This window comes from Marmota monax, unplaced genomic scaffold (assembly GCF_021218885.2).
Source record: "Marmota monax isolate L192 unplaced genomic scaffold, Marmota_monax_Labrador192_F-V1.1 WCK01_AAM20220418_F8-fsc00012, whole genome shotgun sequence".
Classification (NCBI taxonomy): Eukaryota; Metazoa; Chordata; class Mammalia; order Rodentia; family Sciuridae; genus Marmota; species Marmota monax.
This window is the reverse complement of record NW_026695227.1, coordinates 16,508,490-16,535,107: the sequence shown is the minus strand read 5'-3', so window position 1 is coordinate 16,535,107 and position 26,618 is coordinate 16,508,490. Positions and strand designations below refer to the sequence as shown.

The window sequence follows — 26,618 nt, the reverse complement described above, 5'->3', positions numbered from 1 at the left end:
CCTGTACTGAATCATTCACAGCTAATTACATTTGCCCAAACAGATTACATGTGGGTGGAAAATCTTGATAGTGTTCAAAGTGGAGAAGGAAGAATTTTCCAGAGAGAAGTCTTTTAATTTTAACCAAATTTTTACCAAATTTTTAATGTGATTTTTAAATTTTAATTGAATTTTAAACACAGAAATTACTTCAATAATTATGCTATATTAAGGAAAATAATATACAAAATCATATTCAAACCTGTATAAAAACAATGTCCATTACAAATCTCCAGGATTTCATCAGTGGCAGAATTTGGAGGGGAATTCAATAAATAATAGTAGTTGTATAATAGTGTGATAAGATTAAAGTTGAAGAGTGTTTTTTCATGTCTGTGATATCTTGTCATAATTTTAAGAAAGGTAATTTAATAATATATACTTTAAAAAGAAGTGTTTGGAAATTAGTGACAGTAATGTATAGTCAGTCTCCTCTTTTGCTATAGGTTATAGAAATGTAGAGAAATTTGCAAAACAAATTCCTTGGAGTAAGGTCTACTGTGATTTTAAAAAGTGTGGCCCAACTGACATTACCTACTGTTATGGGCTGAACTGTGTCTCCTAAAATTGAAGTTGAAGTCCTAACCCCAATGTGTTGGTATTCATTCGGAGACAGGGAATTTGGGAGGTGATTAAGGTCAAGTGAGGACATGAGGGTAGAGCCCCAATCTGATACAAGATGTCCTTTAAGAAGAGGAAGAATGATCAGAAGCTCTTTCCAAGCAGGTGCACAGGAAAAGACATAGGAAAAAACAGTCTGCAAACCAGGAAGCCAGGCCTCAGAAGAATCTGATTGTTCCAATGCCTTGATCCTGGACATCTATCCCCTGTAACTGTGAGATAATAAATGTTTGTTGTTTAAGTTGCCTGTGTTGTGGTATTTTACTAGGGTAGTCTGAGCAAACCAATGCATACAAAAATACACATCAACAGGAACTGTGTTAACTTTTGACTAGAGAGCAAAAATAACTCTTGACAATAATTCATATCAACTTTGAAATTCTGGAGTAAATATTTACAATGAATTAAATGCATTGGCCTCATTTTCCTATTTTATAACATAAAAGTACAATGTTGGTTCTGAGTTTTCAAACATTTGTGAAATTATAGACAGGTATTTTATGATGAACTACAGAGACCTCATTGATCTTAGGCCTTAAAAGTTTATGTCAGTCACATATCTGTTTGTCAAACAATGGGGGGAAAAAGGTTTTCATCAGAGAGATCTTTCTCTTTTTTGCTTTAGTTTCCTGAGTACATCCTGAATTACGCAACTCAGCAGTGAACTTAGGTGCCTTTCACTGTGAGCTTAATTTTTAAAGTTTTTCTGGTAGAAAACTTGACAGAATATTAACCTCCAGGGTTACTTGTTGGCAGCTGTTGGGAATAGGCTTTACTAATTGGATTAGTGGTACTCCATAGTCAAGAAAAACCAATTTGGAAACAGTCCCAGCTGGGGAAGGAAGGTCCAGGCTGGCTTCAAGAACACCAAATTTAGCAGTCACCTCAATACCTTCTTCCAATTTGTTTCTGTTAGCTCATTAGTAAGTCTTAAAAAAAAAAAAAAACAAGTATAACTGAAGTGAAAAAGACATGACCCAAATCCATCATTTCAATATAATTGATTAAACACATGTGTTGAGTATCTACGTGTGCTACATACCATTAGGTGTGAATAATCAATAGGCAAACATCCTTGTTAATTAATTGGTAAGGCATTATAAAAGATGCAAAGTATTATTGTTTCTAGGAAATGAGTTAAACACCAATCTGCATATAAAGATTATAAAAGGATATTAAGACAACCACAATCAAATGTAAATCTTGATATGTCCTATTTCCTCTTGGTGATTTATAAATTGAGGCAGATTACAAATAAAAGAAGAGTTGATATACTGACCCAATGAGAACAGAACAGAAATCCCATTGAGTGAATAGAAAGCCAATAGATTTTTTGCAGACTTCGCTTAGAGTAAGACTCTTTAAAAGAGATGACATAGATTATTGTTGAATTATAGTTCTCCAGAAAAGAAACCAACAGGGTGTGTGTGTGTGTGTGTGTGTGTGTGTGACTGAGTGTGTATAGGAATGGGAAAAGATAGAGAAAGAAGGAGATTTTTAAGGAAAGATTTTAAGGAATTGGCTCACACAATTATAGAGGCTTAGCAGTGTCAAAATCTTCAGGGTAGGCCAGCAAACTGGAGATCCAGGAAATATCTTCTGCAGGTAAGATTCAAAGGCTATCTGTTCTTCTTGCTCTAAGGACATATGTCTTTGTTCCTTTTCAATAGGCTAAATGAAATCTGCCCACATTGTGGAGAGTAGTCTACTTTACTCAAAGTCCACCAATTTAAATAGTAATCCCACAAAAAGTACCTTTATAACAACATCTGTGAATGTTTGACCAAATATCTGGGCACAATGGCTCAGTCAAGTTGACTCAAAAAATTAACCACAACAAGTCCACTCCTTGCCAAGTTGACAGACAAATGCATCTCTTTTAACCAAATATAAGCTCTAGTTAAAAACAATAACAATGTCATAATCTTACATGGTACAAAGTCCTGAATCCAAACCAAATTGCACTCTTTCCCCAAAAGAAGGTGCAAATTTCTTGGTTGGTGTTTACTTTTTTCCTTGATATTTCATGACATAAATATTAAGATGGAAATCAACAATACTTAAATATTGCAATGGAAAGCCAATTCATTTTATGTTACGTATGGGGATAAGAGAGGGAAGAAAACAGACATCTGTTATGCGTACACATGTTCTTAATAAAAGAAGGAAGAAACGCTCATGAAAATCACAGTCCTAATCTCTGTCACAGCTGGTATTTACACCTACCTACTGCTATTACCTATTCCCTGTTTCCTTTGCCTTCAACAGCCACCTCAGCTGGCCATGTTTCTTCACTTGGTGAGGTAATCTAAACCTTCTTGGAGGGTCTGGGCCACAGTGGTCCTGCCTTGTATTGGGTTTTGTTGTATTTTCCCATTGACCTGAATTGTAGGGTATGGTAATAGTAAGAGACATTCTTTCTGGGATCTCCTGTATTCCATGCTCTTTCTTACCTCTACTGTAGAGTGGCAATCAAATTTCCCTTTAGTAGTCAGTATCAATCACTCTACCAAGCACAGTAATGCCCTTTTCTGCCTATTGATTCAGTCTTGAGGAATCTGAAGTGGGCAGGCAGCAGTCTTAGTTTCTAGGTCAGTGAATTTATTATTTTATCTCTTGCTGGAAGTTCCCTCTGGAAGGAATACCTCTAGTCCAGAAAAGCATAAAGTCATAGGGAGAGGAAGCAAAAAGTTTGCTGGTGGGTCACTATGAGTAATAGTGAATGATGCCATTCTCGTGTCTATCCCTAGACCCTACACACAGGAGTCCTGGCTCTGGGAGAAACAGCATCATATAATAGACATGGATTCAGAGTACACTCAGCCTTCTGGAGAACCTTGCTCCAGTGCTGCTAGGTATCACCACCTCGCTGGTGCTAAAATTGAGTCTTTGATAGGCCATTCCACTGTTTTATCAAAGTAGCTGCTTCAGGATGATAGGAGATATGGTAAGATCAGTGAATTTAGTGATAACTGGCCACCTGCTCACTTTGCTATGAAGGGAGTGATGGTAGTTAAGCTATCCCAGAAATCCATGGAGGTAGTCTTGGTAGGAGCATTCTGTGCAGGAAAAGCAAACTGGTATTGTGTATTCCAATAAGAACAAAACACTTCCCCTCCCATATAGAAGCAGTCCAGTGTAATCAACCTGCTGCCAAATAGCCAGCTGATCACATGTGGAATGGTGCCATCAGGGACACAGTGTTGGTTTCTGCTGCTGGAAGATGGGGTTCTTGGCAGAAGCTATCAGCCAGAATGGCCTAAGTGAAAAATGTGTTCCAAATCCGAAGAGGCCCATAACATCTTGTGCCTCCTTTTTAATTTTAAAAGGGGCCAGATTTGACAACATATATCCTTTACCTTAGAAGGAATACCTTAACCTGCCCCACACTGTTCCTTAGCCCATGCAAATCTTCATCTCTGCCACAATGGTCAGTTTGTTCTTCAGCTACTGGGCAATGACAGGAGTAGCCGGGGAAAGAGATTGACTGATATCCATTGAACAGGTCATCCTATTCACCAGACTATAAACATTCTCTGCTGAAGTCACTTTGGTTAGTAGTCATATGGGACACAAAAATATTCATGTTTTTCATTCAGAGAAGTCTATCCATATACATCTTTCCCAAATTTTCTTGTCCCTATATTCATTCATATTCCTTCCAAGTGCTTGACCACCATCCAGTCAAATCATTGGCCATTTCTGGCCATTTATACATCCAAGCAAAATGAACAACCAGGTCCCAAAGTTTGGCCTATTGGGGGAGGGCGAATTTTCCTTCATCATGTCCTTGAGGGGTGTGTTAGAAAGGGGCTGTATTGCTGCAGCTGTTCACTTTTTGTGGTGTCTGCATATCATGTACCACTATCTATAAACCAGGCCCACATATTTTATTCATATGTCACCTAATCATAGGGTACTCCCCATGAGGCCATGGGTACAGGCTGGAAGAGCGAATGCAGCATAGTAGGGTGGGGACCATGGGCATTTTTTTATGTAAATTTTATCTTTTTTATGTAAATTTTTTTTATGTAACTTGTTCATGCCTTCAATTTCTGCTCCAGCTCAATCAAACATATACTACCTCCATTTAATAATGGAGCATTGTTATACAAACGCAACTTTATAGCTTGATGGGATAACACTCAGTTCATGATGGCCAGCTCAGGTCATAGTAACTTGGTGGCCCAGGGTTAAGTATTCAGTCTCTACTAAGGCTCATTAGCAGGCCAACATTTGTTGCTTAAAAGGTGAGTAGTTGTCTAAAGATGATAACAGGGCCTTGCTCCCAAATCCTAAGGATCTGCACTGTGATTAACCTACAGTGGACTTCCAGAGGTGCCAACCAGCATTCTTGTCTGCTGTGGACACTTCAAACACTATTATATCTGTTGGATCCTATGGGCCAAGTGGCAGAGTGACCTGCATAGCAGCTTTGACTTGTTGCAGAGTTTTCTCTTATTCTGGATCCCATCTATAACTAGCAGCTTTTGGGGTCACTGTGTAAATGACCTGGAGGAGCATACCCAAATGAAGACTGTAATCCAAATCTAAAGAGGCCCATTACATCTTGTGCCTCCTTTTTAGTTATAAGATGGGCTAAATCGACAATTTATAGCCTTTTCCTTAGAAGGCATATCTTGACCTGTCCCACACCACTGAACCCGTAGAAATTCCACTGAGGTACAAAAGGCCAGATTTCCCATTCTCTGACAGGCAAATGTCTTACAATTAATCCAGAGTGGTTGCCACTTCTTGCTTTCTAGGCCCACTTGTCAAAATGTCATCAATATAGCTGACCAGTATGATATCTTGTGGAAGGAAAAGACAATCAAGATCCACGCAAATTAAATTGTGATATATGGCTGGAGAATTGATACTGCTGAGGTAGGGCATTGAAGATGAATTGGTCTTACTAAATGGAAGCAAACTGCTTCTGGTGATCATTAATAATAGGAATAGAGAAAACAGCAATTGTCAAATCAATAGCTGCATATCAGGTACCAGGAGATGTGTTAATTTGCTCAAGCACTAAAAGAGCATCTGGTACAGGAGCAATAGTTAGGGTCCCTTCTTGGTTAAGTCCATGATAATCCACTGTTGTTTTCTAAAATCCATCTCAAATGGGGATATGGTAGGCAACATAATGCCTGCATCCTTGATGGTGGCACTGATTTTCACAATCTCTCCAGATATGTGGTATTGCTTTTTGTTTAATATTTTTATAAACAGAGGTTATTCTAGTGACTTCCACCTGGCCTTTCCCTCCATAATGGCCCTTACTTTACAGGCTAGGGAACTCATGTGAGGATTCAACCATTTGTTGAGAATATTTACTCTATTTATCCATTCTGTAACTGGGGAAATAACCACAGAATGGGTTTTGGGGTCCCACCTGACAAAATGTGAGTAGGGCCTCGAGAAAACTCCATTTTATCTGACCTCTATAGCCTCCTACTCTGACTGGAGAGTCATAGTGATATTCAGCTCTCCTGGAACTAATATTAGTTCAGAGCTAGTGACCAAAGTCTGATTATTTCCTTTCCCTAAATGCATAGTTTCCTGGGTAAAAGATTATAAGTGCCAGGGAAGCTGGAAGAACGATTAAGAGTATAAATTTTTGGCAGGGTCCTTCCTCAAGGGGATCTGGTCTCCCTTCTTTCAAGGGATTCTGGGTCTTCAGGCTGGCTCAAGTCTAGGAATTGATTAAGGGGCTGTGACTCTCTGTTTTTATGGTTCAAACTAGATTTTTGCTCAGTTGATCAGGCACTTTTTTTTTGCTTATACAGATCAAATAAGACTTAGTAGATATCCCATCTATTTTGTTTATAGGAACATCATGATTAACTAGCCAATAGCATAGGTCTCTATAAGTCAGACTCTTGGGATTGCTGCTTTGACTCTACTGTCCATTATGGTTAACTGCGTGTACCTTGCCTCTAGCAAGGTGTTTAAGTGATGCCCCTTGTTCTTGTTCTCCCATGGATCAACAGTCTTTTCAGTAGATTGAGTTCAAGATATACCAGGATCCAATTACTTCCACTGCATTTAGGTTGCCCAATTCAGTGGCAGCAATTGCCACTTTCAATTCAGTGCTACAGGAAGAGTGATCATAGGACTCTTCAAGGATGCTGAGGCTCCCTTCACCCTGTGGCCCAGTCAAGTTTACATAAAATTAATTGCATTTTTCTCCTACCAAATTCACCATATGTAGGATTCTCTAACAGTTTTAATAAACAAAATTTTTGCTTGATCCTTGGTAGCTAAAGGTAAAATATTGTTGTAGGAAGAAAGTTTTATTAATTTGATTTGGAATTGTTTCTTTGGTTTGTTTTTCAATTGATCGCTCATTACTGAAATAATTTTATCTTCTTTAAATTATTCTACTTTAAGACTGCCTCAGCTTACATAATGAAATGAATTGTATGAGTTATAGTACAGACATGAAGAACACTGACCTAGGAACTAGAAAACCTGGACAGTAAATCTGATCTGTTGCTAACTGGTCATGTAATTCTGAATCTTGAATCCTGACAGCTCTGAGAGTCAAGTTTCCCTCCTTTTGAAGAACAATATTCTTCTTACTTTGCATAGTGGTTTTAATAATCAACCAGGACAGATGATTGCTCCACATAGTCGTAGCAGTACATAAAGATGTCTTTTATATTCAGGATGTTACATGTTAAGACTATTAATTCTACTTTGACTCTGAATCCAAATACCTTGTGATTATGGGTTAGTATATTGAGGACACATCTTGTTAACTCTGAATAGCTCGAATAACACTTGAAAGAGAGTCTATATTTTATACATCAGTCCTCACATGCTGGCTATATAGCACAGTACCAAGCAATGAAAAGCGGTGCAATAAATATTGTCAAGCCAATGAACAAATTAGTCAGGACTGATGATACAAAGAGTCAATAGATGGTTCACAAATACTAGTGGGCATCTGAGTGATTTGAAGATCTTGTTTAAAATGCTCTTTACTAGACTCCATTTTCTGAGATTCTGATTTAGAAAGGCTGAGATTGGATCCAGACAGATGCATTTCATTGAGCATGCCCATTGATTCAGATGTAAATGGTAAGGGAAAAGCTGGCATAGGGAATTTGATTCTCTTTTAATCCTAGATCATACCTTGCACCTTAGACTATATCCTCAATATATAATGGTCACTATGATTCCCCTTTCTTCCTAAGTAACACACAGAATAATTGGCTTACTTGAAAATTCACATTCTAATACTAGTAGAATATAGATACACAGGAAGCAGCAGAGCTTGGCTCCATTTTAGCCAGAGCATAAGTTTTTAATGATCTCATGTTGCACTAAGGTAATTTTCATGGATGATGGAACTTTCTATGTATTTCCTACAGGCATCAGAGCTCACATAAGTCCCCCCAAAATGCATGTATTGGAAGAGGTGAAATAGAGACTTGTCTTTTCACATAAATAAATAAAATTTCTAAAAATTATTTTCTCTGGGTTCCTGCTTTTCCATACTAAAACTTGAAACAAATAGTTACTTAAAATATTTTTAAATATAATGCAAATGCATGCAGAGATCATAGGATAGCATACCAATGATTAATAAACATACTGTATTACTGTGGAATGAAAGGGATATATGTCAAAGGCTAATTTCTTCTCACAAGATACAGTCATTTCCTTTGCTACCCACACGGGTTAAGAGATGTACAGATTCATTCAAGTGGAATTTAGAAATAAAGTTTGAGATTTCTATTTCCTAGTCATAGATCTGTGCCTCAACCTTTTATTCAACCAAAGAAACTAAAAACAAAATAGTTGGTATGTGTGAAGACCTTTAACAGGCCTTGATTAAAAAGAGATTGATTTAACATCATGAACTCAATATACTGAAAAGACTATTGATCCATGAAAGAACAAGAACAATTGCTACATCACTGCACAAATTATTGCTTGCATCCAAAGATTATACTGTTTATATATAAAAACACACTGTTCTTTTGCACATACGTGAGTTACCAGAATTTGTTTATGTCAATGATTAGACATAGTATTTATTAACTATATCCAGTGAAAGACAAAATATCAGTCTCCTCATTTAGTGAGATTCCAAAAACTTAGTCATTGCCATATATTAATAGCTGTTCTTGAACCATGTAGGAACTTTAATTTTTTAAAAGGCTGTTATAATATATGCAAATCATTTATAATACATGCTAATTATTTATAAGCAGATCAATATAATTTGGTAAACTGGAAATCCTTATTTATTAATGTAAGTTATTGATCATAAACAGTGTCAATACATTGACAGTATCCCAAGAAAAATCTGAAATAAATATGAATATAGTATTTGGAAATATGCACTTAGGCCTTTAGGAAGAACTAAGTTCTGAATTAAAGCTGATATTTCCCCTATTGAAATTCTCTCACTAGGACCTTGTTCCATGTCAAAAGAACATAAGCCACAATCACATTTATTTTTCTTTGAAGAGGGACAATGAATTCTATTAAAAAAATCAACAAAGATTTTAGGCATTTGTCTTTAAGAGAAGGTACTTACAGATCAGAGAAAATTACTTCGTATTTGTACTAAACTGTGGGTAGTAGCTTTATAACATGAGAAGAAAAATACAGGTTTTATACAACAAAGTACAAGCTGTCAGAAAGAAAGTCTATCAAAGCTGCGTTTGGGACAACTTCTATGTCTAATGGTTTGATATTACTTGAACAAAGAACAAAAGCAATTGTTCTCTTTTTTGAGTTAGTATGTTATTTAAATGTATATTAGCTCCATTTTAAACTCTCTTTTATAATGCTAATTAAGATAGACTATCCAGTCACATTTTTCATAGCATTACAAGTGAAATTGTAAAATCCATTTTCATTTTACCATGGACAGAGATAGACTGTTTCTTACAATATTAAGCTTGACGTTTTATAGTCTAACCTCTGCCATTTAGTTCTTAATCTGAACCCATCGATTCAGAATTTATAGTCCAATATAATTTATTATAATCTGTTTTGTATCTAGGGCAAACACGTACATTTATCATCAATCAAAAATGAGATTTGGCTTCTTTTTGATTATTATGTATCCTACCTTAAACTATTAGAAGACTGTTAAGAGAAAGATAAAGGATTCTCAAGATAGATGAGATTGCCGCCTGTCTTCTAAGGCCTGCCACCAATCAGGAAGAACATGAATGTATCATGACAATAAAAGGCAAAATTTGGCAGATATGTGCATAAAGTTGTATAAAATATGATTTATATAAAGTAATATTACATATGTAGCAATCTAAATCATGAAAATATTAAAGTGACTCCAGAATGAAGTTCTTACTTCTAGTTTTAGAATAAGAAGTATGATTAGAGATGCAAAAACTGAAGGTATCTGAGATGGCAGTAGTGGTTAAGCAAGGGGACAGGAGGAAGTGCAATGTGTATTCCAAGTGCAAAGTATGACTTTAGAATAAGAAAATAACTCTTAAAAAGAAGGCAAGGAATCTCAACTAGAGGAATAGATGGAAACAGATTGTACAAGCTTCAATGTCTAAAGAGGTAGAGTTCATAGGGACTGAAGATTTCTGACCAAGGGAAAGAAAACAATCAGAAGAGGCTGAGAATGGAAGGGGAAAAATCCTTTTGGATTTTGTTCAATGGTCCAGGCCAGGGCTAAAGAAGAGCTAAGCCAGGGGCCATTCTAGTGGTTCTTACATTGTTACGGGAATCAGAACTAGAGGTCTCCAACCCTCACCCCACTGTGATTCTGTAGATCCGGAGGGGCTTACTCATTGGTTATTTGTGGAAAACACTAATATAATAAGCACCATAAGTCAGGGGATGGTTTTGATTCTCTCTCTGCCACTTACTAACGGTGATTTTAGGCAAATGACTTAGTCTTTGTCAGGTGCTGCTTCTTGTCTGTGAAATGGGAACAATATCACTGATAGGACTTATTTAAAAAGGGAAGGCAGAACCTGGCACATTTTACAATTGGGTCAATGAGGCTAGAATGGAAGGGAGTAAATAGGGAAAGAACATTTCAGTTTTTCTCCTACACATTCACCATGTTCTTTCTTATATATTTGTGTACAGGACTTTCTGCTGTATAAGTTCTTTAGATCCAGAGACTTTAGATAATCATTATGTGCTTCAGGTAGCATAATTGAATGAATATGTTCTGTCAGATCCCATCTCTTGCTGACTTTGTGTTCATCATTGATTTTGGATCATGCGCTTGAACTCTCGGAGGGCAGGACAGTAGTAGATTTACTTTATATCTCTAGTTCCTGGTAAACGCTCAGTAACCAATCAATTTTGCTTAGCTGATTGACTAAATGGATGTATAAACGGATGTTTGGAGTTTGAAGACCACACCAGAAATGGATTGTTGCTAAGCCAGTTCTTCTGCCTCTAACATCTTGGTTTCCAGCAACTCAAATAAACTGAATGCAAGAAGCTCTATCTGTCCCTGAGGTACCTGTTCTTGGGATGCTCATGTCTGAGAGGTTGGGTGAACTAAGTGACATGGTACATATCTCTGTGAAATTATTTCAATAAGTTTGGCATTTGAAGTTCAAATTTGGCACCATTCACATTGATTCTTAATGAGATGGTACTTCATGTCATTTTTTTTTTTTCCTGTTCACCGAGGAACTTTAAAATATCATTTAATGTGTTCATTAGAACTATCCAGAATTCAGCATTTTGGGCAGAGAAACTGACCAAAATAGTCATTCTTGACTATCATTATAAGTTTCACAATTTGATTATTTTTAACTTAATCAGACATTAGGCACACTAGAGAAAAAAGAACATGCAGAAATAGCCAAATGACATGGCAGATAACAGCCAAGGTATATCTATTATCTTTATAAGAGCTATCTTATAAAGATAATAGGTATACCTTGGCTGTTATCTGTTAGTTGGGAAATATATTCCTTCATTCACTGAACTGCTGATTATGTATATACTGTATTGCAGGCATTATGCTAGATGCTGGGTTCACAGTGGAGAATGAGACACCTACACGCTCATGATAAGGCATTTTGTCCCTCATCTTATCAATTCTTATTATCAAGCTTTTCAAAACTACTTATGACTTTAAGCTCGTTGATATCTCTCTAAAACATGCTTAACTCAAGATAACTTTGGAGAATTATTAATAGACCTGGAAGTTTTCTGGGCTTAGTTCCTAGAAGCGAAACTAAGGAAATGGGTCATTTAAGATTCTTTTTAAGGAATTCAGAAGCATTTGGCCTACAACTGATAGACCATTTTGACTTGGCCTAATTCTTCAGAAAACGGCCAAGTTATACCAGCCTAATCTGAGTTTCTTTACATCTTCCTTTTCTGTTCCAAACTCTATCACAGACACCAAGAAAAGTAAGCCAGAGAGTAGTGGGTTTAAACACTTGCAGAGTCTGTATTTCTCCTTATTAAGCACTTACTGCATGATTACACGGTGAATGCTTTCCATGAGTGCAATGACAAAACTGAATATCCAAACAGAGCAAAAGAATAACAATAAAAATAATATAGTAGAACTTTGACCCACACCTGCAGCAACCTGCCCAGGAAACCAACCCTTTATTTACAATAAACAGCCCAGGAAGCCAACCTGCCATAAGTCAGATTTGCAGGAAGCCAGATTGCTATCTCTAGTGGCAATACAGGAAGATAAGCAATAATTTCTTTAATGGTGACTCTAAATAGTTTTAGGAGTTAATTATTGACAGCTTTCTTAATTTTTGCCCCTACTTCCAACTTAGCACCAACAGAAAGCCAACAATGCACCCCCTAACCAATCACAGAGGCTTCCCTGATTCTAGTTTGTCTGCTTACAGCTTCCCCAGCTAGCAGCCTCCAATCAGGACACTCTATAGGCTTCCTTACTGCCATTGCAAACCACTTTGTCACCTGAGTTTTTTTTTTTTTTCCTTTTGTCTAGCATAAAAGAGTAGAATTTGTTCAAGTGAGAGAAAAGAAGTAGAGCTCTTGCCCAGTGAGAGGCTACCTGATAGCAAGTTGCTACTTTCATGTACTAGTCTAGGGCCTTATATAGCTACTGAGTAAGGGCATTGATCAATATCTATGGTAATCAGGAATTGGAAAAATACCAATTGAAGCTAAGCAGGTATTAAAAAATTATCAATTCTATTGGCCAATATCTATGATCATCAGGTATTGGAAAAGTGCCATGGCTACTGGTTTGGCTCATGACCTTCTGATTGGTTGTGCCCTTTTAGCCTGAAAGTTGGTAGTCTTCATTCAGGTCCAATCTGCTTCTCTTTTCCCACAGCTCTGGGACAAAGGAAAGGAATTTGCTGGAATGCTTCTCCAGTTTAATCTCATGGAGTGGCCTTCACATTTAGTCTTTATGGGGCCTGTTGCCCTAAGTGCCTCCGTTTTTTTACCATCTATCCTATTTTTTAAATATATATATCTCTGAAGAAATAGCCCTAACTACCATTAGGGAAAGGAGCAACAGCCACTCTGGCTATTTCAAGAAGGGAAGAGGCATTGGAAGGGGAACAGCAGTCAGGGTCCCCCTACTGAGGCTTATCAAGGGCCTCTGGTACATGGGGATTTTATTTTGGATCCCATTTGTAGTGTGAGCATCTCATACCTCAGGGGAGTGCAGAGGTCCATGATACAGTGGGGACTGGACAAGGTGTTCACAGGACAGGGATCATGGCTTCTGAAGGATCCCAGATGAGCCCTTGAAAGATGAAACTGGATTGCCAGTATTGCAACAGACCTCAGCCTGCTGCCAGTGACTTTTTTCCAGGTCCTTGTCTCACAAGTTTGAAGAACGAAATCCATGGACAATAAAGAGTGAGCATAAAAGAGTATGATTTTTTCAAGTGAGAAGAAAAGAAGAAGAGCTCTCACTGGTGAGAGGGAACCTGATAGCAGTTGCTCCCCTCTGGTCTACCCCCTGATTCCTCTGCTTAAACACAAGAGATGGTGGCTGACTTCCTTACTATAAAAATTCAGAACCAAGAGTCCTTCCTTTTTTCATTTGGTTGGTTTTTGTAAATTTTCCCCAATTTATAAAGGAATTTATAAAAATTAACTTTTGAAAGGGACCACATAGGAGGCAGAGCAAGGGTTTGGACCTGATCTCCAAACTCCAGAGTTATCCCATTACCCAGTGCCTGAAGATAGAAGAGAGGCTTTTCCTTGCTGTCCTCTGCTAAACCTAAGGTGTAATTTTCAGGACTTTCCTCCTTCCTTAAAAGCAAGTGGCTCCAACTGTAATGATATTAGTCTACAGGCCTGCAGACAAATTCAATTCAGATGCGCTATTAAGAGTTTAGGGTGATAATGGCAACTCTAATTCTGTTCTTCTTTACTACAAATTAAATGTATGAAGAGGTCTGGAGTCCAGTAAATCTTGAAACTCGGCTTGCTTGTGAGGAAATACTTCTCTAATTTCCCAGTCTTCCCATTCTTATCTAACGTCTCTGCTGTATCTCAATGTCATGGCTCTCTAGGTAACTTTAAAGCATTTAAACATGACAAGCTAGAAGGAGGATGAGGAGGATGCATGGTTTTAACATATGCATATTTACTGATTTAGAGGACTGGGCAAAGTCCCTTGTATATTGAGTTGATCAAAGAAAATAAAATTTCAAAGGAGAGCTTTTTGTTTTTCTTCAGTTCCCCACCCCATTTTTTGTCATTTTGGGTGATGCAATTCTATATGGAGTGAAAGTGCCAAAGGAAAGGCTCAAACTCAACTTTCCTCTGATTCCTCAAAAATCCTGAAGTTTTGTATCCAAACATCTGTGAATCTTCTGCATAAGAGGAAATGCTGTGCATTGAAGGGGATGTATGCAAACATCCAGAGGTGAGGTCTGGGTTTAGCATTCAGACTGGGCACTCCAGAGACCATGCTGCCCCCCACATTTGCCACCTCCAGCTGTCAGTGAATACATTCATTGCAGTGACTTCTCTGTAGAGGCCCCAGAGAGGAAAGGGGTATTTTCTCACAGCTCTGCTGCACACCCCAGGGTGCTGGTTACACCCATCAGCAATTCCCTCAGCAATCTGTCACTCCCTCCAGCAGCTGAGGCAGTTCCTCAGGAATGAAAGGCAGGAAAACCAGCGGGCCACACAAGTCCTGCTGCTGGAATGTGCAACAGGAAGAAGGAGCTGCTGGCTTTGAAGATGCTTGCCTCCCTTCCCCGTTTTTTATTTCAAATGTTGACACAAGAAAGGAAAGATTTTACATTTCATACATTAAAAAAAAAGTAGCTTAGACTACCACATCAAAGGAAACATTGTCAGGTTACAATAGTCTCCAAGAGAATATTCCAGTTTGTGAAAATAGAGAAAAGAAGAAACTGAACTGGAAAGCAAGAGGAAGGAGGAGGGCAAACTAAAAAGAAATAGAGATATTTACGGTTGTATGCACAAAAACAAAAAATTTGATTTACAAAACATCCAGGTAAAATAAATCTATTATTTACAAAATTTCCTCCTTCATTCTTTTGAGAAAATCTTCTAGTTTCTGTCAGGTGTACCTCAGTGGTACAGTACTTGCCTAGCATGTGTGAGGCCATGGGTTGTTCAATCCCTAGCACCATAAAATAAATAAATAAATACATTAATTAAATAGAATATTTAATATTCTGTAATATTAAATGAAAAAAAGAGAATTAGAGACGTGTATACATACGCACTTTACACATATATACATACATACATACAAAAATACCTGTTATATATGTACCCACATACACTATTTAAATATCATCTACATAAATTAACATTTCTTTATTAGAAGTTCACAGTAGCATTTTAACAACTAGACTTTAAATATATAGTGAAATTTCTAGTGCTTTAAAAGAAATGTACATGGTTGTCCATGATTAATGATGTAGTTCAGTTACCCTTTTCAATGATGTCATCTCTGGATATAATTAATAAATACTGTGTCTATGTTCTGAGAGGAGCAAGAGAGCCTGAGGGTGAGGGTGGGTGACATCTCTGAGAGACTAAGAATGCTGATGAAAAAATGTGGGCTGTGGATGAAGAGGCAGAACGGTGAGGTCAATTTTTTAACTAAACAAAAAAAATCCCATTCTGTGGTGCAGATTCTTTGTTACCCTGCACCAGAAAGATCTGCTGTGCATTTATGTTAGTGGTACTCTTGGGAAATGAAGTAGTATTCACGACTGGAAGCAGAAAGGAGAGAGAAATTGTGTCAAGGGTGAGCACATAAGCAGGGAAAGAAGAATCCTGAGGAATTCAGAAGGAGAGTGAGGTTAGACACCTGCCAAGGGGTTCTTGGAAATGTGGTTATAAAAATTAATGGAGGGCTGGGGATGTGGCTCAAGCGGTAGCGCGCTCGCCTGGCATGCGTGCGGCCCGGGTTCGATCCTCAGCACCACATACAACCAAAGATGTTGTGTCCGCCGAAAACTAAAATAAATAAATAAACATTAAAAAAAAAAATTCTTTAAAAAAAAAAAAAAAAAAAAAAAATTAATGGATTGGGCCAGAGCTATGTTATGTGCACATCAACAATAAGGTCATGTTAACCAGATACCTGGTATAAAAATATCTGAAATTATGCTTTGTTTATGCAGTGGTAAAACTGAACCTCATGCAGTATACTGTTGGAAGCTGAAGTCAGGAAGATAAAACAATTTGTCTTTTGTAGAGAGGAACAATTTGTCTTTTGTATAGAGGAAGAGTGATTTTGGAATCTCTTGAAATGATGGCAGAGGTGGAGTTGGGGCAATGGGGCAGGAGATACTGTCACAAACACAAGATGCAAGTAATACTGAAGATAACAACTAATGCCAAGGGAAAACAATACATAAATTATGTTTCCATTTGAAAATAACAATATAAAACTATTTGCATGTTTCAGATAAATAATAAATGAAATATTCAAAATATAACAGTAAAATCATCCCATGTCATTAACAAATATGTCAAAGGGGATGTGTGATAGTCATCTTTTTAGGAGAATTCTTAAAACCTGAGTTCACAAGTATAAAGAATTCACCAATTTTTTAAATTATAAGCATATACCATTGAAGTGTAATGCTTCTTCTGGCTTTGCACATTGAAGAGTTATGATAGCTTTATTATGATGACTTTGGTGAGCATTTGTTTTGGAGCTTCTCAGACTCTCTTCCTCCCTCTACTAGTTTTCACCTCCATTGCGGGCAGCACTTCTCTTGCTTTGTGGAGCTCTCTATGAAGATACTTTACACTTGGTGAAGGGATAGGATATTCAATTTTGATAAAGGTGCACAACAATACATACGGAGTTCATTCATCTAGCTGTGGCATGTTAGCCAGGTAACCTTGTCAATTAATGCTTGTCTTCTTGGTAGAAAAAATAAGGCTTTGATAGCTCTTAGGACTTGGAAAAGCGTTTAAATGTTCATTCTGAGACTGGTCCTTCAGCCATTTCTTTGACTCTATGTCTACCCACTTTACTTCCAAGAAATTTCCTATTTGTCTAGGTGGGCAGAGTTCTGAGATGACTGACTACAAATGCCCTAAGCCCTGTATAATCCCCTCTTCTTAAGGATAGACAGGGCCTGCAATTTGGGAATCAATACAATATGGAAATTATGATGATATTTCTATGATTATTATCTCATTTGACAAAGGTGAGAGAATTTTACAGATATTATTAAGGTCCTTAATCAACTGACTTTATCTGTTTGGAAAGGGGGATCTGATTTTATAAGTTGATCCCTTTAAAAAAGTGACTTTAAAACGTTTCCTGTAGAAAAAGAGTTTTCTTTTAAGAAGTACAGTTCCATGCGTTCTATCATATGGAGTCTGTGAGGTAATAATCACCTGATGTTTTAAGCTAAAAAAAACTGTGGTTTACTTATTCTATAACAATAGAAAACTAGTTGCCATTGGTTTCTTTGGCTTTCAAAGAACTCTGATAAAATGCTGGATCTTTTAAAAAATTTGTGTTCTAAAATCTGTGAATCCTATTTTAATCAATAAGCAGTTATATTTCTTTGGAATTAAATGTCACAAAATATGATGGTTTCTATTTACCTAAAGTTTAGCATGAGTGAAATGGTCCTCCCTTGCTGTGATCAGCTAAACTAGCTATTCTTGCCTATTTTTGTCCCTGATCTTGTGCCCTTAAAAATTACTGAATACCCCAAAGAGGTTTTATGTGGTTATATCCACCAATATTTAGTATATTAGAAAACAAAACTAAAACATTTAAAAATTTCATTTGTCATTTAAAACCTACTAAATGTTAAAAGAAATAACATTTTTAAAAAAGTGAATATTTTTCCAAACTAAAAAATACATATTTTGAGAAGAATTGGCACTGTTTTACATATTTTCAAATATCTTGCATGTCTGCTTTAGACAAAACAAATAGATTTTCATATCTGTTTCGGTATACAATCTGTCTCTCTATAATATTTTGGCAGAACATATAAGGAAAACCTGGCCTCCCATAGAGATTTAATTGGGAAAAGGGAGGAAATATTTAAAACCCTTTTAGATAATTGTGGATGTTTCCTTTTGATAGTCTTTCCAAAACTTAGTAAACTGTAGTTTCTTGAAGTTTAGTCTAATATTCGATGTAAACTAATGAACTTTTCATGGTTTGCTACATTAAAACCCACTGGTCTGTTTGCTGTTTATATGGTCTTTTATTCATCCATAATTTTATACCATGCATTGGTAATTTGGAAAATAATGGCTCCCTGAGTTATGCCAATCTTCCAAATGTTGTCACATTTCATTATATAATATCATAAAAATCACATTTGGGAAGATCACCATGCATCTCACCAGAAGTCTTAAAACGTTGGGATGCTGTCAAGTTCAATGGTGCCTGATACAAGTCTTCCAAAACTCTGATTTCCATTCAATAACTCAGTTTATCATTGACAAAATGCTTTCAGTTATTTTCCTTGGTGACAGATTCACCTAGTTTATTTTGAGAAAACATCTGCCAAATACCCAAGTCTGAATAATCACAGTTTGTCTGTCAGTCATTCTTTCAGGTAAACATGCTTTCTGTGCAAACCATCAGCTTGGTTCAGTTCCCTGCCGGATCACACGTTTTTCTTCCACACCAGCATCCTACTGTTGTGTGCAGTAGGAGTGATTCCTGTGTACTTTGCATTTCATCACACAAGATACTAAAAATGCGTGCAAAAGTTGAAATATGCTATTGCTGATATTATTTCATTGAAAAGAGTGTGCATTCCTTTGATTTGTATCTCTGCACCTTCATCTATCCCAATAAATTTTAAATTTATTTATTTTTCTTCATGTTATCCCATAATTCTTGGAAGTTCTGTGCATGATTTCTTAACATCTTTTCTCTGTGGTCAACTCTGTTTTCAAGATTATATATTTTGTCTCTATTGCCTGATGTTCTGTCTTCCAAGTGGTCTAGTCCATTGGTGTTGCTTTCTATTGAATTTTTAATTTGGTTTATTGTTTCCTTCATTTCAAGGATTTCTGGTTTTTGTTTTTGTTGTTGTTGTTATTTGTCTCTCCCTAAACAGTGAGGTACTGGAAACCTTCAGGGACACTATAAGTCCACAGGGTAGAAACTCTACTGCCTCCGATGCATACTGTTAGATGGGTAGACACACAAAGAACACAAAAAAAGCAAGGGAACAAATCACCCCCCAAGCAAACCAAGACAGAATCCATCAACACCACAGTGGAAGAAATGTCAGAGGAGGAGTTTAGAATGTACATGGTTAAACTGATCTGTGATGATGTAAGGGAGCAAATACAGGTAGCAAAAAATCACTTTAATAAAGAGACAGATTCTGAAATAGGCTGTTTCTAACAACTTCTTAAAGGACATCCTTAACAAAACTGGCATTTTATTTCTTTTTCTTTCTTTTTTTTTTTTTTTTTAGAAAAACTCAGCATTTGACAAGGAATACAATGACATTTTGGAGCCTCTGTGTCAATTCACGTTTTGCCCCTCTGCCCCATTGCTTTTCATCATTAGTGCAAATATCAACCTAGTAAAAAAGGCAAATAACATATTAGCATTTTTATGAAAGTAGGTTTTGTCCAGTTGGCTCCTCAAAGGTCTGAAGACCTCCAGAGGTCCACAGAATAGCACTTGGGAACTGCTGATCCAAGCTGTTATATGGAGGGTCGATTCTAGCATTTAGCTCAAGGTAGGTTTAATAGTGTTTTTAATTTAATAGTGCTTTTCAGCTTGGGCTTAGAACTCTTTAGGTATTTCCAAGACAAAAGGCACTGACAGTAGTGTTCAAGAGCATGGGAATCCTTGTCTCTAACTTATTACAAAAATATGCTAAAATAAGACAGGAAAGTTTTCTTCACATTTGAGACGGGAATCATGACCAGCAAGGATAAGAAATCTATCCTATCATGACAAATCTAACTAGTTTTAACTAAAGATGACAATATATCTTCAGTTTAATGTGGCTGGTGTTGCTCTGATTTTCCTGTTTCAAAAGTTTTGGGGGTCTTTTTAGTTTATTGTCCCCAACCCAGAAACTAAGGCCCAAAGTTATAAAAAGGAACCAGCATCCCTCCTTTTCTTAGTTATGTCCTAGTTCTTCTTTGGTTCAGGTTATACTTTGGTGCTTCAAGAGGTTAATGGCAATTCTTTCTGAAGGTTAAAGTTTTTGTTATAAAAGCATATCTGGGGCTGGGGTTGTAGCTCAGTGGTAGAGAGCTTGCCTAGAATGTGTTAGGCATTGGGTTCAATTCTTAGCACCACATACAAATAAACAAAATAAATGGCCATCAACAACTAAAAAATAGTAAAAAAAAGAAAAGCATATCTGTTCTACTAGCCATGTCTTTCAACTGGCAGATTGTTTCCATAAAAGAAGTTTTCCTGTTTTTTCACTCAAACTAGAATTTAGTGAAATTATTTGAAGAGCAACATGGTATTGACTAGCAGTATTTTATTTCCTGACCAAAAAAAAAAAAAAAAACATAACCTTTATCTCATTTGCTGCCATCTCTGGCTACAGTTTTTCCCCAGAGCTGGGCCCAGTCCCTAGTACAACACAATGCTTTGTGCATTGTAGATGTCCATTATTGCCGGTGGAACTGACTGGGATGTGTGCCAGTGAAAAAATGATAACATGTGGTGAAAAGTTCAGGCATGGGTTACAAGTTTATTGCAAGAGAAAATAATCCAACCATTGGTCAATGTGCCTTTGCTATAGGCTTCTTTTCTTGCCATAGCTTGAAATCCTCAGTGTATCTCTTTATTGACCACATGCTTCAGGATTCATTAGAGGAAATGGCTGAGTAATAGCCAATTTTTCAAATGAAGGGATTGTGGAAAAACACCAAGAGGTATGTAAAGGTACATTTCCAGCATGTACTACAGTGAAATATGATGGGGTTTTCTAATTGGCACTCAAAAAATGCCAACCATTGTTTGAAATGTCACTCTGATTTGAATCTTTGCTTTCATTCTGGTCTGTTAATATTATCTAGCTTCTTTATGAATATCTTTCCTATTTCCTAAATATAATACCACTCATTCAGGCATTCATTCAAGAAGTATTTATGGAGTGTCCATTATGTCACAGGCACAGGGTAACAGCAGTGAAGAAGAAAGGTTGATTTCTGCCCTTCGGAAACAATGGTTACCGCAAGGGCTAAATGAATTAATGCTTGCAAAAAATTTAGAACAATCCTTGGCACCTAGTGAACATATGTACAGGTTATTATTATTATTATTCAGTTCACATTCTGAGGGAGAAACATAAACTCAACAAGTTATTTTAATAAAATGTGAAAAGTGTATAATGAATAACTGAAGCACAGAAGATGAGTAATTTAACAAGTGACAAATAACTGAAATACCTAGTAAGAGTTACAAAGACACCTTAGATGGAGGTTTAACAGATATTGAGGGTGGGGTCATGGAATAGTCCCCTGAGAAAAGAATATCTGAACTGCATCTGAAAGGATGAGGAAGCTTTGGGAAAACAAGGGTGAGGTTATTGATAGATGCAGTCGGGGTCATATCATGAAGGAATGGATATTACCCTGAAGACAAAGAGTATCACGGAAGAATGTTGAGGAAGAAAGTGACTTGAGCAGATCAGATATTCAGAAAGTTGACCCAGGTGCAATGTAGAGAGTGAATTAGACAAATAGAGACTAGGGAAGGGAACTAGAGAAGAGGTTTTGCAGAATTGAGGTGACAAGTAGTAAAAATTTAAGTGAAAACATAGGAGAGTGAAATGGTGGGGAAAAGGAAGGATATTTAATGAAAAATGAAAACATTGGTATTTCATGACTGTTGGATGTAGAAGGTGAAGCAGGGTAGGTCTGACTCCCTGGCTTCTGGCCAAGAGACTTAGATAGGTAATAGTGGTATTTAACGCAGGAAAACAAAAACAGAAATATTCAATCTGCTCACTATTTAGATGAGGACAGTTTTATGGAAACTCTCTGTTGTGCTTAGGCATCTAAGTAGAATGACTGCATAGTCTGAGAAGTTTGGGTTAGAATCTCTAGATAGGAAGACACTAGTGCACCAGAGATAACTTCAAATGTGGAATTAGAAGAGTTTATCCAGTGTTGTCCCACCAATCTTTTAGGGACAGGCAGAAGAAGAGTAAACAAAGAAGAGGATGTGGGACACTGGAGACAAAGGAGATTGACATCAATGTGAAATAGGGCAGAGGTGCCATGTAAAATAAGAATAGAGAAGTGTCCATCAGTTTCCCTGACTGGGACATAATTGACAATCCTTGAAAGAGGAGTTGCATTGAATCAGTGGGTGTAGAAAAAAAATTGCAATCAGAAGAGTGAAAGGAAGTGAAACTATGGGAATCGCGTAAAAGTATAACTGGATAGCTTTTTTTCAGAAGAAGCCTGGCTCTGGAGGGAAGAAGGAGAACTGGCAAAGTGGGTTTTATTTGTTTTTATTATTTTAAAACATGAGAAATCAATAACAAAATTAGAAACAAATTATAGGATTGATATAGCAAAGAGGGAGGAACGTTTATAATAAGATCTCAAGAGAGAGAGAGAGAGAGAGAGAGAGGTGTAAATGCAACCTAGAGCCAAGGTCAAGAATTTGACTTGGACAAAAAGAAAGATACAGCTGGGTGTGATGGGACATGCCTGTAATCCCAGTGGCTCAGGAGGCTGAAGCAGGAGGATTGAGAGTTCAAAGCCAGCCTCAGTAACAGTGAGGCACTAAGCAACTCAGTGAGACTCTGTCTCTAAATAAAATACAAAAATTGGGCGGGGGATATGGCTCAGTGGTCAAGTACTCCTGAGATCAATCCCTGTTACATGCCCAAGTGCCCCAAAGGAAAGATACATTAATTTGGCATAAATACTAATTTAGTATAAATTACAGATAAGTGCATACAGGTATGACACTAGCAGGGAAAGAAAGAAAGAAGTTGACAGACTGTGCAATTTATCCATAAGAGGATAAAACTGACAGAGTTTTTGTCTTAAGGCTCTTATTTTCTTCTGAAATCCGAAGAGAAGTCCTGTGCTGAAAATGGCATAGGACTTGGGAGTTAGAGGGTTTCAGGAAGATGGTGAGGGAGTGAAGGATTGAAGGAGATGACCAGGACTGGGAGAAGAACTGCTTCAACATGACTGGGTTTATTCAGAACTGGAAACCACTAGTGGCCTCAATCTGCAGGAGTGTGCAATATTTCACAGCTGCACTTGGTGGTGCAGGTGGTGCTTGAACAGTTGCAGAGAAGCTGGACATTACTGTTTTTTCAGGGTTTGGATACTAGAGGCAGAAGGTACGGGAGGTATCAAGAAGATTGGGCATATGGATTAAGGAAATGGCTTGGGGAAACTATTAAAAATTATGTAGCCTAAGGTCATTTGGGATGGGGAAAAAAGTCAGGCAGAGACTGACAGATGGAGAGAAAATGGAGGGGTACTCCAGGAGACTGGAGTACTTGAAGAGGTCAGAATATAAGGGTGGTGATCACAACACAGAAAGCCCAAGATTGCCGGTAGCATACTATTGTCAGAGAATAAGAAGTTGGAATGCAGAATTCTAGAGTTGAAGCATCTCTGGAGGCCAAATTAATCTGGCCAAGGGAATAGTTTCTCCAATGAAGAAAAGATCTGAAGATCACTGGGTTTAAATAAGCCAAAGGGAACTGGGGAGACATGTATATTTGCTGGATCATCTACAACAATATGGCAGGATTGACAGTGAAGAGGAAGATGTTTCAGTGCCCCAAACTCTGATTTAGAAAATGCAGAAATGATCATGATGTGGATGGACAGTAGCAAAGCTAGGTAGATTAATAATCAAATGGCATGATATACAAACAGAAATGACTGGAAGTATGTTTCGGTATGAGAGAACACAAAATACCTTCCTGATATGGGAAGGAATGAACCATCTGTGTTTGAGGCACTTATAGGGGGAGTTAGTGTCTTAATAGGATATTGACTTTCAGTTAAAGCAAGAAGAAAAAGATGGCGGGCGGGGGTGGTGTGGGGCTCCAAAAATAGGTTGGAAACATTAGGAGGGAGGAGGTGATGGGAGGAAAGAAGTACGAGGGAGGAAGGAAGGAAAGCAACAAAGGATGTAGGGATGAGAGTGTGGGGGAGCCCTGAGGAGGTCTGCAATTTGGATATTGGCGAGGGTGGAAAGGCTGTTTCAGGTCCATGCAGACCTCAGGAGTTGCTGAATGATTGACAACAAGCACAAGCTGAGGCCTTTGCTCTAGCTTTCAAGGAAAAAGTTGTTGAGAAAATGTCTTTGAAGAAACTGATGCCTTAGGATGGCAAACAACTAGTTCATACCTGGCTTCCTCACCCGCTACTGGAAACTGCATTTGTTTCCTCTGAGGGATAAGTGTACAACCTGAACTCTGTCCTTGACACTCTCCCAACCCCCTGGAGAGGTGTCTTCATTTTCTATTCATTATCACAGACCATTTTGTCATAGCCATGTTGCCTCTGGACTTTTGAAAATCTACATTCCAACAGTCTCCATGTGTGCATCAAGCCAGGTCAAGTGTTCCCATAGTTCTCATAAACTCTTTTCTATTGCTGCACTTGTAGAATGTGTCATATTTGTGAGCTTCTTAATGGTGAGGATTATTTTTTTTACATTTCCATAAGCCCAGTATTTGAAGATGCATGCAGTGCATGGTAGATGCATGATAAGAGTTGTTGAATGAACGAATGGATAAATACAGGTAAGTCTCCTTGTATATGCATCAACCTTTTGAATAGAAGAAAAAAACTGTCCCTCTTTGTATCTGAGGCTTATATCCACACTTACATTTGAATTTCATTCTACCCAGGCTTCTCAGAGAGCTACAGGATTGACCAACCATTTCATCATTTGCTTATAAATCTGCCCCTTTGAAAAGTCTATTTCCTTTCAGTTTTGGATTATCTCTCACAAGTTAATCCCTGCTGCTCAGACCTCACCCTTGAGTTTCGGACCACAGCAGCTACACAATCACTTCCTTGATATTTCCCCTGGGATCTCACAAAGGCACTTTAACCTTATAATTGATTCCCCTCAAGTCCTATTCTAGATTTTTCTGTCAACGTGGATTAAATCACTGTCCATCCTGTTGTACAAACCAGAAAGTCAACAATCGCCTTTGACACATCCTTCTTTTTCACTTCCATATCTACCCATTGCTGACTCTTGACATTCACCTCCTAAATATCTCCTTACTCCGTGATATTCATCTTAGCCTTTGTTTTTCTTCACAGTGCTTAAAGCCAGCTGACATGCCTGGTAATCTTAGCATAGTGACGCCTGTAATCCCAGTGGCTAGGGAGGCTAAGGCAGGAGAATCTTAAGTTCAAAGCTAGCCTCAGGAATTTAGCAAGGCCCTAAGTAACTTAGTGAGACCCTGTCTCAAAGTAAAAAATAAAAAAGGGTTGAGGATGTGGCTCAGTGGCTAAGTGCCCTTGGGTTCAATCCCTGGTACCAAAACCAAAACCAAAACATCAGCTGATGTGGTTTATATTTATTTGGTCATTTGTTTATGGTCCATTTCTCCCAACACTAAGTCATAATCTCCATGTGGGCAGGGAATTCTTGGTGTCCACTGCTGTATCCTCAGGTATAAGAATAGTGCCTGAAGGTGTTGAATGACTGTGTGAAAGAAGACTGTTCCCTTCACCTGGAGTCCAGCCCATCTTTGATTTGGCAACTCCCAGTCCTCTCAAGTGTCAGTTTAATTGTCACTTCCACAGAAAAGACTTTCCTGACTGCCATATTCTAAGTGGCATTTAAGCTCTTTCCATGTACCTTTCCCTGTTAACACTTTTCACAGTTGTGCTTTTATGCTTATTTATATGATATATTGATTACAATTGCTCCCCCCAGACTTTAAACGCTATGAGAGTAGGTGCTGCAACTGATTTTGCTTTCACTATTTCTTCAGAATTTAATGCAGAGCTCAACTCTTAGTAGACACTCAGTGAAGATTTCTTGAATGACTGACTGAATGAAGAAGTTTCTGACATATTTAATTCACCAACCAATTTCTTCTTGTTCCTCAGAGTTATTTTTCATTCTATTTCCTTTGAGTTGAGAGATGAAATTACCAGCAGGTACATCATGAACTTAAAGAAGGATATAGCTGGGATAATGATTCCCATTTGGATCACCCACAGAGCTTGTTTAAAAATCAGATTTTCCAACCCTTACAATTCAGTTTTTCATATGGATCTATTAATAAATACCATATATGTTTCAGGAACCTGATACCTGAATTTTTTTTGTTTCTCCCTCATTAGAATAATTAAAAGCAGATTATAACTCCAAAGTATCCCAATTATCCTACAACAGGTCAACTGTAAATTGGAGATAAGCTTGCTATAATAAGTGGGGAATATGGGCTTCAAAATACATTATTTAATGGGGAAAAATACTTTTAAAAGCAGCCATTGTTAACATGCCTACAAAGAGTATCACAACTGTACAATTACAGAAAGAATATCATTGA

At 37.5% G+C, this 26,618-nt stretch overlaps 1 protein-coding gene across 6 annotated transcripts in view; it reads right to left on the bottom strand.

The window, feature by feature from the left end:
- Positions 1–26,618, bottom strand: part of Far2 (fatty acyl-CoA reductase 2) — a 138,164-nt gene that overhangs the window by 48,460 nt on the left and 63,086 nt on the right. The window contains exon 1 of one of the 6 annotated variants that reach the window (XM_046435421.2): positions 2,190–2,396. The exons of the other annotated variants lie outside the window; for them this stretch is intronic. The gene's annotated coding sequence lies outside the window, so the exon portion shown is untranslated. Of the gene's footprint in view, positions 1–2,189; positions 2,397–26,618 lie in introns of those variants that run through there. 6 annotated transcript variants of the gene reach the window in all.